At 27.5% G+C, this 13,428-nt stretch overlaps 1 protein-coding gene across 3 annotated transcripts in view; it reads right to left on the bottom strand.

Annotated features, from left to right (window-relative positions):
* LOC148231121 (protein FAM107B) overlaps positions 1 to 13,428 on the bottom strand; it is a 70,487-nt gene that overhangs the window by 13,893 nt on the left and 43,166 nt on the right. For 2 of the 3 annotated variants that reach the window (XM_088195014.1, XM_088195013.1), the window contains exon 2: positions 3,235 to 3,295. The gene's annotated coding sequence lies outside the window, so the exon portion shown is untranslated. Of the gene's footprint in view, positions 1 to 3,234; positions 3,296 to 3,386; positions 3,593 to 13,428 lie in introns of those variants that run through there. The other variant, XM_088195015.1, reaches the window with a different exon arrangement.

The raw sequence follows: 13,428 nt of genomic DNA on the forward strand, positions 1-13,428 counted from the left end.
TATCGCACACACAATTATGCGACCTCTATTCTTGGATCGGCGAACAAACAAATGGAAAGAGGAAAAATGGATACACAAAGGTCATCGAGTATATGGTGTTTGCGAACTTTCCCGGCATAAAACACTATTAAAAACCACCCGTTCACCTACCCGTTACGGCACCTGTTATATTGTTGAAACAATGTGTAACAGGTAAAACCAATCTCTTATTAGATTTAACAACGTATAGACATCTATTGAAAACTCTACGAATTAAAAATGAATGTATATTATATTATATATTTTTAAATAAAAGTAAAATAACGAGATCTAGCGGTGAAGTTATTAAATAAAATTAAGTTATTACCAAGTAGAACTATTTAATAATTAATAATCATAATGTAGGAAATGTAATATGTGTATTTTACACACATAGCTTTTTCCGTTCAATTATAATATCCGGCGAGTAAAAAGCTATTTTTCTTTCCACACCTAAAGTTAGTAATAAAAAAGCTCATAAATAATAAAATCGATCATCGACATGCTTTTATCCGGCCAATAACAGTCTGGCCTTCGACTGAAGTGATTTTATAATGGACTTGTAAAAACGTCGATGTATTTTTATACTTGAGTGTTCGAGCATATATTAGATTTTTTTAAACCTCCATTTTCTACATCAATACTTTCAGAGAGAAAAAAAACTGAATAAAATACTATTAAAAAAGTATTATGTTAAAATATTCTATCTGAATAAAAAAAATATATTTAACAATAATAATTTTAAGTATATTTTTACACCCTTATATTGATTTTTTTTATAAACAATATCTTTTTTACAGTTTATCATTCAAGTTTGGAATCTATAAATTAAGCTCAATCATAATCATAAATTATTTATTATAGATTTTTATTTCGGCAAGAAATGAAAATATACTATTTTTGGAAAAATTTTATAATCTCTCTCAAAATTTTTATCAATATCTGAATTTAATTATAAAAAATAAAATTTAAAATAATTTTTTAAATTATTTTTAATTTTATTTTTTTATATTTGAATATTTTTTTACTATTCACTATATTCATAAATAATATCTAATTAAAAATGTATATTATTAAGAAATTTATTCACATTAGATATAATTATAAATAAACTTTTAGCATCAAAATTTCAGTGCCAAAACGTAACTATTAATTTAAAATTAAATTGTAATATTTTTTTATTTTAAAAGCTAAGAATATTTCAATAAAACGAAAATATTTTTTATTAAAAGAATTATACATAGAAAATGCTTATATCTAAATAAAATTAAATATTATTTGGAAATTAATTAACATTATATATTCATTTTATGCAAAATGATTTCTGTGCTAAAACGATTATTAATTGAAATTGCGATTGGTAGAAGTTGTGATTTAGGCCAAGAATATTTTAGGAAAATTATTCATATATTCATTATTTAAAGATCAATTCTTAGATTATTTCTCTTAATAAAACAAAATTTCAGATTTCACGGATTTTTTATAAAATTAAAGAATTTATATGATACTGAGGAAATTCCAAAATAATTGTATATTATATTATATTATTTATTAGAAATTATTATTACTACAAAAACATAAAAAATTCAATGTTTTTATTAACATCTGATTAAACCGATCTTATATTTTTACATTAATCAAGATAAAGTTAAATTTAATTACAAAAAGGATAAAATTTAAAATATTTTTTTTTAATTTTTAATACTTGAATATTTGAGCAAATTTCTAATGTTTTAAGCATTCGTTTTAAAAATCTGTAAAATGATAAATCATTTAGTATATATAATTCAGTGCCTCAAAAACCAAAACAATTATTTTAAATCAATAGAAATATTTAAAGAAAACTAAAATATTTATTTTTCGTATAGATTTTTAAATAATTCACTTAATTATAAATATGGTATGAATAATTTTTTTATTAATAATTATATTGTGTTAATTAATATCTAAATTTTAAAGCTTTATATTTTTTATAGCAATATTTTTAGTGTATATATTAATATATAATATATCTATATGTATGTACGTTATATATTATAATTAAAGATTTATTAACAGGAAATATATAATGAAATTTGATAACACGCAATAAAAATGATATGTAAATTTAATTAGTTAGCAAAATTAAATTTACATATAAAAATTATAGATACTTTTATTATAGAAATCATAGAATATTATGAACAAAAACTAAACAGTTCTTATTTATTTATAATATATTTTTATTGTATTTAAAATATCAAATCGTAATGTTTTATCAAACGAAACATTTATTAATTATAATATTATAAATTAAATACTTTTTATTACATATTTGATTAATTAACATAATTAATTATTATATAGAGATATCAAGATAAGAAGAAGCCGCATCGGGTAGGAATCGGTAGATTGCAAAAATTTATGGGGGCTTTCCATAGAGTTATGCCATAATATTTTTCAAAGAGCTTTTTTATCTTTATCTTATTCAAAATATAAAAAATACAAAGTAGCAACAGCTGTTATTGACAATTTTTTCTACGATGCAGGTATAAATATGTAAGCCCAAAATTCTTTCGTAACTCAATTCAGTTCTTTGTTCATCAATAATATAAAGATATCTACAATACTATACCGCATTATTATAATTACATTTTTTTTATGTATTAATATTTCTAGAGAATTCTCGAGAAAATCGAGAAGTGAAAATGAAAAATTCTTATTTATTAAGAAATGAAAAATACCGAGATACCATAATGTCTAGATTGTGCTATTATAAATATAATATAATAATATACAAAATAAATGTCATAAAATCTAAAATGAAAGAGTAATTGAAATATTGTAGGTATTTTACAAATAATAGTTTAATGCTCTCACATTAAATATGTTTTTATATTAAACTAATTAATCATTGAATGAAAATAAATAATAATAAGTAAAATAAAAAAAAATAGTTAATCATTATTTTTATACTGCATATAAATTTATTTTGTATATGTACTATAAAAAATCATAAACACTGACGACGTACATTTAATTCACGGTGCAAAAAATGCGAATTTTCAAGGAGCGCTCAGCGAGCAGGGTCCTGAAAAGGAAACACGCACTCGAAAATGTTCAACGAGCGCATGGATGGGAAGGAATTAGGCACTCTGCGAGAAGAAAATTTTCAGAATTTCGACTCGGAAAATTATACTCGCTTTATAATTATATACGAATACAAAAGAACATTACCTTCTTTTCTTATTCCTAGCCGCTCCTTCAGAGCTCGCGTGAATATATCATCTATTTGAGTCTGAAAAAAAAATGAAAAATGAAATTAGTATTAAATAAATAAATAATTCACGAGTGACCTTAACGCTATAGGGTGTTCGCTTTATATTTACCACATCGCCCACCTGTTGGCAGACTACCCCCCACAAGTTGAACGTTAAAAGTCAAAGATTCAACATCCATCAATTCGCCGAGGTCGAACAATAGTTAATTGACCTAAAAAGCCTTAGCGTGTCTGAGATTCTTTGCATATTATCAGCGTGATGGCTAGTTATGTAAAAATGGGCCTAAGATCCATTAGGAAATGTGTTACTTTCAGTAATAACACCATGTGAAAAATTAGAACACGCCTAGATTCAGTAAATCGCTTTTGCATACTGTTGTATGATAATATGAAAATCCTATTTAATATAAAATAGTCATTTAAAAACGGATATATCTCGTGAACTAATGCAACAAATAGTAAAGTATTGATAAAAAACTGATTTTAAACCTGAGAATATGACACATGAACAAAATTAAAATTAAAATAAACTTTTTTGTAGTAACGGGGCTTTAATATATTGACAAAAGGTTAATATTCTTGCTTCTGTGTCTATTTTATATTAGTGGGGTGATTTTGAAAATATGCAAATGTATTTAAAATAATCTCTTTTTAATAATAGCACTAAGTAAAAACGTATAACACACCTTGATGTTTTACATTGCTTTTCCATACTATTTTATAATGATAGGAAAAATATATTTTATATACATACATATGTAGTATATTTTAACTAATCCCTAAATTAATATATTTTTTTTTAATTTATGTTTAAAGTCAGTCGTACTTTAGCCGTTACCACGTGAGTACGGATTATGTTATATATGTGTTAATAAACATCTGTACTCTAAATTCCGACATTAAAAAAAAATTGGACCACAAAATTTACGATGACAGAATTTTTACCAAATGAACAATTTATACGAAATTACATTCTATATGAATCTCTTAAAAAAATCCCCCTAAGCACATTTTTTAAAGTGGTGGATGAATCATTAGATATCCGTAAATATCAAAGATGGTTCAAAAAATTCAAACAGTAAATTACTATATCAAGAATAGTCCTTGATATGGAAGACCAGCAAAGATAAATCCTACTCAACTATCCATTAGATGGTCAAGAAACTAAATCAGTCCGATTCATAGACACATTAAAAAGATTGGAAGACATGGAGATCATATGTAGGGATTGCAATATCGGTATTGCGGCAAAAAATGACCTTCGGTACTACCGGTATTACAAAATGAAATACCGGTAGTACCGAAAATACTTTTTTATTTAATTTCTTAAATCCGTACATATTATTTGTTACATCTTTTATTCTCAGAGGAACGAAATTTCGGCCCAACTTACCTTTGCAAAAAATCCTACCGGCTGATATTTCAAAACAAATTTTTAAAATTTAATTGAACATGTTCGATATTTTTGTACGATATGCGCGACGTGTCAACATAAAAGGAATACATTTGCTTTATCTCAGCAAAGTTATACGGTACCTAGCAGTTCACAGTAATTATGTTATGTAACAGAGAAATGACCACACCACCGTGGCATGCCGACCCCATTTTTATGATAGGGATGGCTGGCGAAGTGAAAACAAAAGCAGGTATTGTATACTATTTATACATTTGTATATTCATTCCAACATATCTTCACCCAAATAGTCCACGGAAAATTGATTGCTTTATAGTATGATTGTACACTACTGTGAAAATTGAAGCGTTCAGTTATTAACGCGGCCACGTATTTATTACTCATGTACTAGCACGTAGTACGTCAACTTGACTCATACTTCAGATTATAACCGTACGCTTTCAAAAGTCACGAATCTCTCCTCGCTTGGCCTAGAGCAAATACGGTCATAAAGGGATTTTTCCCTCTGCCCACCTGTAATAAACCCTTTCAGCCGACGAGGGTTAATCGGAAGATACAAACGTGAAAGCCACTCGACTCCATTCGCGCCCCGTGACAAGTTGAAACGTAAGAAGATGACTCATTTTCATTTCATGTTAACGTCACCGTGCGATCAAGATCTCGTTGGGTGAAATTATGAAGAGTGATTTATGAATGGCGTTCGATTCAATAATGTATTATATTATTCACCATGACGAATGAGTGCGCCTAGAATTAGTGCGGGAAGGTCAATTCGCTGCATGTGAATGTCATCGTGGAGGGGTTCAGATTTTGATTGGATAATTAACTAGTTAAGGTTGCTTCTGAAATGTTTGAATAATAATCTAGATACATAACAAGTCAACATGATTATGAAATAAAACTATAGAAGAATTACAGCAACTTTTAATTTAAAATATTGTTTTGTTATCAATGATCGTGTAACAACCATAAATTAAAAATTATCAATAGGAAGGAAGAAAATTTATTACGACATTGTATGGCAGATGAATTTTATATTAAAAAGGAAGTAGCGCAACTACAGCGACTAAAAAATTATTTCATATACGATGAAAATCCAAAATGTCGGTTTTGGCAATCGTTATGAGACATCTACTAGAATATAAACTAGAAATAATTTCAAAGATTCCTCACAGAAGCACCGCTGTTACAATTTTTTCATAATTTTATTTCCATTATAAATTTAATGTGATCTACAAATGGTGGACCTGATTCAAACCAGTAACTCGCTGTTTGTAAAAGTCTCTACGAATGTTTACATACGTTCGTTTAGTTTAAATATTCGCTATTTCGCTAAGGGTATTTTGTACAATAATAAGTTAGAATTTGACATATGTCACACTATGGAAAACCTTGATTCAGCAAGGGCGCCGAGAATTAAAAATATTAGTTAAGTTTATGCAGTAGATGCAGACCAAAAATTATAAATGCAGACCCTTAACTTATTTCTAGAAAACTTTCAGAACTATCTTGATAAGCTGGGAATGGTGTCAAAGTTTATCATTTGGGTGCCGCATAATTTGACACATAATAATTTAATTATTAGACTGAATACGTAGAGATCTTTGCTTGAAAGTAAAAATCGAAACCCATTCTTGGATCGCATTGATAAGTGGGTTGTATATAATAATGTTACGCAAAGAGATTTTTATCAATTTTTATCCTATAAATAATTAGCATAATAATCTGGACTTTGAAAATAATTTTAATAAACTGATAATGTTGTAGATTAAAGTAATTACTTCGGTGATGCACTTAATATTATAAACGAATAATGTATCATATATACAAATTATGAAAATTTATTAACAAATAAAAAACTTGTTAAATTTTTTTTAAAATGTTACACAAAACTAGTTACTCTACAGAAGAGCCTTTTTAATGTACTAGAAAAAGGTTATGTGGTAAGATTATTTTCGGTTTCGTGAATTATAAGCTTTTATCATCAAATCAGAAAAGGACTTTCAACAATTAGATAATTTGAACCTGATATTAAATGAACAAAAATGGCATTACTTTTCACCACGACAATGTCAGACCATACGTAGTATTCATTCCTCAAATAATACAACACAAAGTAAACACATAATCCATACTTTTATTTGGCGTTAACTATTTTTTTACGATCCTTGAAAAAATGACATAATAAAAAATATTTATACAAAAAAAACATCTTAATAAAAATGTATTTAATTTTTTTATCAAACAATTTTCGCTAAAGTAGCAAAACGGTATATTAGATCTCGGCAAGTAAAGGGTTAATTGTAGAAATTTAAATATTATATATGAGTTTTGCGCCAATATTTTTAGACAATAAGGTTTTATATAAAAATAAAAATGATTTAATTGGTTAAAGTTTCATTTTATTTATAAAAAAACTACTTATTTAAAATATAAAACTAGCAATTTTATAACAAAAAAATATTAAAATATGTAATAAAAATAATTAGAACCATAATCCGAAAATGTATTATTGGACTCACGACTAACTTCATTTATTGACACAAAGCTATATGTTTTTCTTAAGCGCCTAATATGCGTTAACACATTGAATACCATGTGCATAAATTTATGCGTTTCGTCATTTCAACTCTATGCAAAAAACACACTGAACTGCGCATTTAGCTAAATATGTCACTAATATATTATTTACTTGAATAATAAAAAGAATTGTGTCTAGGTAATAAACACATTTCGAGCGCATTTTTTATTACATACACAATCATCAATCCCTAACTTATTTCATATGTATCGTCATGTTTAAAGTATGAATTTCAGTGCCTCCCAACTTTTTTAAAAACAAATTATTTTTTTACTATATCGGTACGCGATCCAAAAAGTTCAAGGTTTATTGATTTTACCATTGCGAATACAAAAAACAATCACTAATAATTTAAATTTTAAATTTGACTCCAAACGTTGACTAATGAAATATTTTTTCTCAATTATTACAAAAAAAATCGAAATTGTAATTCATATTATTACACAAACATTCGTATTCATAATATCATTAAGAGGGCAACCATAATAATCTTAGTATTACAGCATTAAAAAAATTTGGTTCAAATATTATTTTTTAATTTTTGCTTCATATATAAAAATTGATAGCGCAATATTTTATTACTTTTTAATTACTCGGTATCTCCATGTTTACTCAGGAAAATATATGATGCAATACAATGGAGAAAATCCGAGCAATCGCGGAAATGCAGAAATAAGATAAAATTAACTTCCTTTCACATTATGTATGTATGTATTTGATTAATAATTAATTTCTAAGGAAAAAATATGGCACATATTATGACTTTTGAACGTATTATTAAAAGAAAAAAAACGTTCAACATTATTAATATAATCCCAATACTATATTATGATCGATTTTGTGCACATTTCCTATTTTTTTTGCACTCTCACTAATTCTGTTTGTTGGTTGACTTTCAATAAAGGTACATATATTTTGCGGTGATTTCAGATCTGGCAATAGTATTTTTCCAACTAGTATTTTTAGTTGATAAATTGTTTTTGAAAGATGACAATTAAACATATAAATCAAATCATTTTCTTTTTCTAGCAAAAAGACATCAACAAATTTTTATGATTTGTAAGCCGTTTATTTTTAATAAATCCGTATACTTTACTTGTAAACCTATCAATATGTATCAGTATTTGTGTATTAGTATATATGCAAAAAATATTTAGGAATGATGGATCATTTATTAACCTTTAATATATTGCTAAAACAAAAAATAATATAAAACTAAGTTATTCCTACTATAATAGTTCAGCTTAGTTGTTTAGCCCTCATATCACGTCAAAACACTTCATTTGAACTTACTATATCAACTCAAATTTTTTAACAAATCAAGAATAAAAAGATGTCATTGTCCAGCATAGTATTGTATAATATATTCACTTCATCAGATACATGCGGGCTTTACTTAACACAAAAATAAGACCCTCAACTCTCGTATGAAAAATAATAACGAGACCTCATTCTATACATTCGCCAGCTCTAATTATTACACTCACCTCGCCTTCCATATACATAGTCTTGTATGCAACCACTTCTTCTATCTTAATAATTATATTTTTCACAATTTTCCAACAGTCCGTGGCAAATGTCCGCTCGCGAGAGCAGACGGGAATAATCTCCGGTGCCTAGGCCTGTGGCTCGTGGATCTAGAGTGGGAATCGGGAGGTACTCCCTCTGTTGGGAGAGGAAGTGGCTGTAACGGCACGAGAGGAGGACCAGCAATTTAACGACGGTGATTCAATAAAGGCGTCATCAGCGCGGCCAGAAGGCGGAAGGCGAATCTGTCTCCCGTGCGATGGATGTTATGGCGGAATTGAATATCGAAAGTCAGGCAACGTAAACCCGAGAACGGTGATTATTAAGTTGAGAATAAATAGGTTGTATGTGAGTGTCAACAGAATATTTAAAAAATATTACGAAAAGTTTAAGCTTTTGTAAATGAAAGGTGTGCTTCCGAAGAAATGCTGATGAGACATTGTAACCAAATAAAATGAGATAGAAACGTAGAACGATTCTATTCTATGGATAGAATATAATAGTAAGAACCATAGAAGATCTGCTAGCATAGCAAAATTACAAGTACATCTAGAAATATGTTCATATATCTAAGTTATTCTTTCGCCGAAAAGCCCTAAAAGCTTTTTTATTATTTTACTGATTCTTATCACATACAAAAGTCTTTCTAAAAAAGCCGATCAACGTATTTTTATTTATGTGTTCTAATTTTGAAAATGGTAAAGTGCAATAAACGAGATCTATCACAACCTTTTTGTAGTTTATATTAAACTGGCAATGACTATATATGTTTAACCATTGAAAACTAGAAAGAATATGTGTACTGATATGGAGTTTTATTTTAGAATAGTAGAGGTACTTGGATAAGTTAGAATAATAATATTGTTTTACCATAACGAAAAGCTCTGATTTTACCATGTGGTTTATATTCGTTATATTTTATGTATGGCTATGATAATAAAATGTTTAACTTATCTGTACACTTTCACGGTGATAAGGATAAAAGGTTTTTTTACTATATGCATACTTTCACCCTCAAAATTTTTCATTGGTAAATAATAATAAATAAATAATTTCTTATAACAACTTTCATCATATTTACTAGGGATTCTGTACTACTGAAATTTACTGTTTTTCTACTGAAAAAGTTGACTAAAATGAACACAACTTTATAACTAAAATTATTTGCAGCGAATCAGAAATTAAAGAAATAAGCAGCTTGTTAGTTTAATATAATTGCTCCCAAAAAATATTTGCAATTCTTAAAATTGCCGCCCCCCCCCCCCATACATTTTTTTGCAGGGTCATAAAATCAGCATTTCTTAAAATAATATATTGATTATTTTTAAGCTCTTGGTATTCGTAGATTTACATAAATTTTGGTTTATTCAGGGTTAAGAACCACACTAGACGATTCCATCGCGAATATGCCGCCCCCAAGCAAGTGCCGCCCGGGGCGGCCCGCCCCCTCCGCCCCCCATAGCTACGCCACTGGAATAATGGTGAACATTTATTAGAGCAACAATTTTTTTAATTTAGATAGTTGGGAATCAGATACTGAAATAATATTTAAGTTAATATTGAATACGATTTCAATTATATGACGTTAACAATCGAAGCAGATTTAAACAAACATAATAATAAACTACCAGAATATTTACTTAATATAGTCGACGAGATAAATTTAAGATATTTTCACCAACTGAAGAACGATTTTATATAAAAATTTGCTCACAATTAAGTCAACATCAACGGAAAGTGAAATGCAAAATTTAACGGCAGGAATATTTACTTATATACAAATTAAAAATAGACTATCTGATTCTTCCCTAAATGTATTGGTTTTATTATAAAGTTATTTCAGTCAATAAAAATAAAATATAACATATATATTCTTGTTTTTATAATATAATTTTTTGATTTCTGTTTTTTTATACCTAATTTAAATTGCGTTATTTGTAGTTGTTATAAATAATAAATAAATATAAAAAATATGCTTTTTAATTATATTTTTCATTATTTATTATGTATGCTGTTTATAATAAAATATTTTTCCGCTATGATTTTAATAATAAGCAAACAAAAATCTCGATTTCCTGAAATTTCCGGACTTCCGGGAAAAGATGAATCACTAATATTTAGACATAATTTTTATTCTTTATTTTTTTAAATAAAATTAGGATGATCATATCAATTGTATATACTTAGCTTCAAATAATACAAATATTGGCATATTTTTCTTACTTAAAAGACTGAATCACAGAACTGTGATTTTTGGAGCAAATATAGTTCCAAAAAAAACATTCTTGGTTAATTTACACGCATAGATTGAAAGGCGGTTCTTCAGAAAGATTACATACAATTTAACTACATAAGTAAACAATTTATTATTTTTCTGTCTTAATTCTGTATCAGCTAAAATAATACACGATGTACAAAATACTGTATTTTAATAAAACACACAAAAAATAATATTTTATGGAACAAATATTGAGCATTTTATGGAGAAGTTTATATATTGAAAATGTCACTATTTTTCAATCATCTCGTAATACCAAATCATTTAAATGTAATTAAAAATATTTTTTAATATTATCATGGAGCAAAAAATCGACAATATCTAAAAAAATATTGATTAAAAATATAGCAAAAAAAACAATGCCATATTTTAAATGAAGCAATAAAGCAGTTAAAGCTAAATTATTTTTATGACTAAAATTTTAATATAAAATGTCTAATCAATGTGTAATTAATAATAACAGCCTCTTTTAAGTGTATTTGTTAATTGTTAAATGATAAAATTCAATTTTACTGTGATTTAGAAAATAAATTTAAAAAATAATATAAACATAGTACCTATAAATTAAAACCTTAAGCGCAGCTTAGCTTTGTTCATTTTTTACAATTAAATTAAAACCATCGTGACCTAACAGGTTACACCAATGTGCCACAATGGTAAAATAAGCATTCACAGTATTATTTATACACACAAAAAAAATACATAGTAAGAAAGAAACAATAATAAAATTAAATAATACAAACTGGACCAGCTCCTTGTAGCTGACATTAAACAGATCAATGTGCAGTGCCAGAGTATTAAGGTGCCGGATGACAACAGTCATAGATGAGTCGGGTAATGCGGACATCCTGGCCCTATTTAAATGTTTTTATTTGAATCTCGGTTTTACTAGTTCAGTAATGCAAAAATCATGGATTTTTTGGGGCCGCAAAATTTAAATAAATTTATTTGATAAAAATTAAAAATATAATGCTTTAATAAGCAAAACAAAATGATATTATTGAAATGTAAATTCATTTTTGTGGCAGTAGGGGCGAACAGTGTACAGCTCAAATAGCCGCCAGAGAGTGCCAAGCGGCGCGACGCAGTTTACGTACTCTCTCAGTCTTTTAGCGACTGTCGAACAATCAATACGTGATGAGTATGACGCGTCCAGATGATGATTTTAAATACAAATTTGAACATAGAAGTAATCATGAGTTCTTTGCAAGCGCATCCCTCATATTGAAATATGTATCATTTCAAAAGTATTTTACATTAGAAAATATTTATATAAAATTATGTGTTTTATTTATACCTTTAACAAGTCAGAAAAAGAAGCGCAAATCCACGATTAAAAAAACGTTTATCCACTGGTCGCGAGCGACAATTTTTAAACAATTAAAGTGTTAGAAATAAAAATTGTTTGTGCACCACTGCTCTAGTTAGTATAAGAATGAATTACTAGCCACGATAACGTTGCGCATAAGCCCACCATAATGAATCATGACTTGCAAGTAAGAGAACGATTTTTTTTTGTCTAAAGCGATACATTGTTAAATTTATCAATCTGATTAATCTAGAAATGAAGCAAAATGTATCAGTATGAATTTATTATATGTCTGAGAATAAAACTTTACAGAACTTGATTTCTCACATCTGCATTTGAAGCAACGTAGAGTTAATTTAAAACCATATAATATTTATATCTATATCTAATATTGATTATACATATTTTAGGCGGTATAGAAACACTAGCTACCAAAATAAAATCATACATCATAATATTCCCAGAAGTTAGATAAAGAGTACACGTTTTAGAAATGTGTTGTTATTCATCAATGTGTTTAGATTGTGAAGCTATTACCAGAGTAGCAATATATTGTCTAGTATCAAAAACATTACGCTGAAAACCAATGACATTCTTTAGCATCCGGCTCAAATCAGTTATTTATAACGTAACATATATAAAGATGAAGTAATTCTCTTGTCCTTGCGAAATATATTTTCTTACCAAAAATTATTACCAAACCAATTATGGCGATAAGCGCCTAAAATTAACCGCCAGATAAGCCGAGATCTCGTCCAATTACAGCGTAATAAACTCAATTTCGGTTCGGCGACGTCTGACCCTGTTACTTGATGAAAATAACGTTACCACATAACGATAACCGTAAAAAATCATGTTTACGTAAATAAATTTGTATATGTTTAAATCCAGAGTACAGCTATTAATTTGATTAATTATAGCTCTACGTAAATCCACAAATTATTGTTATAACTTTGAATCGATTAGAACGATTAGAGTTTAGAATCTTGTGCTAATATTCAAATACGATCAGATAAAAAGCAATTGAGCGAATTGATGCGAA

The sequence above is a fragment of the Plectrocnemia conspersa genome, unplaced genomic scaffold, assembly GCF_051122295.1.
Source record: "Plectrocnemia conspersa isolate PC_06_02 unplaced genomic scaffold, ASM5112229v1 ptg000010l, whole genome shotgun sequence".
Lineage (NCBI taxonomy): Eukaryota > Metazoa > Arthropoda > Insecta > Trichoptera > Polycentropodidae > Plectrocnemia > Plectrocnemia conspersa.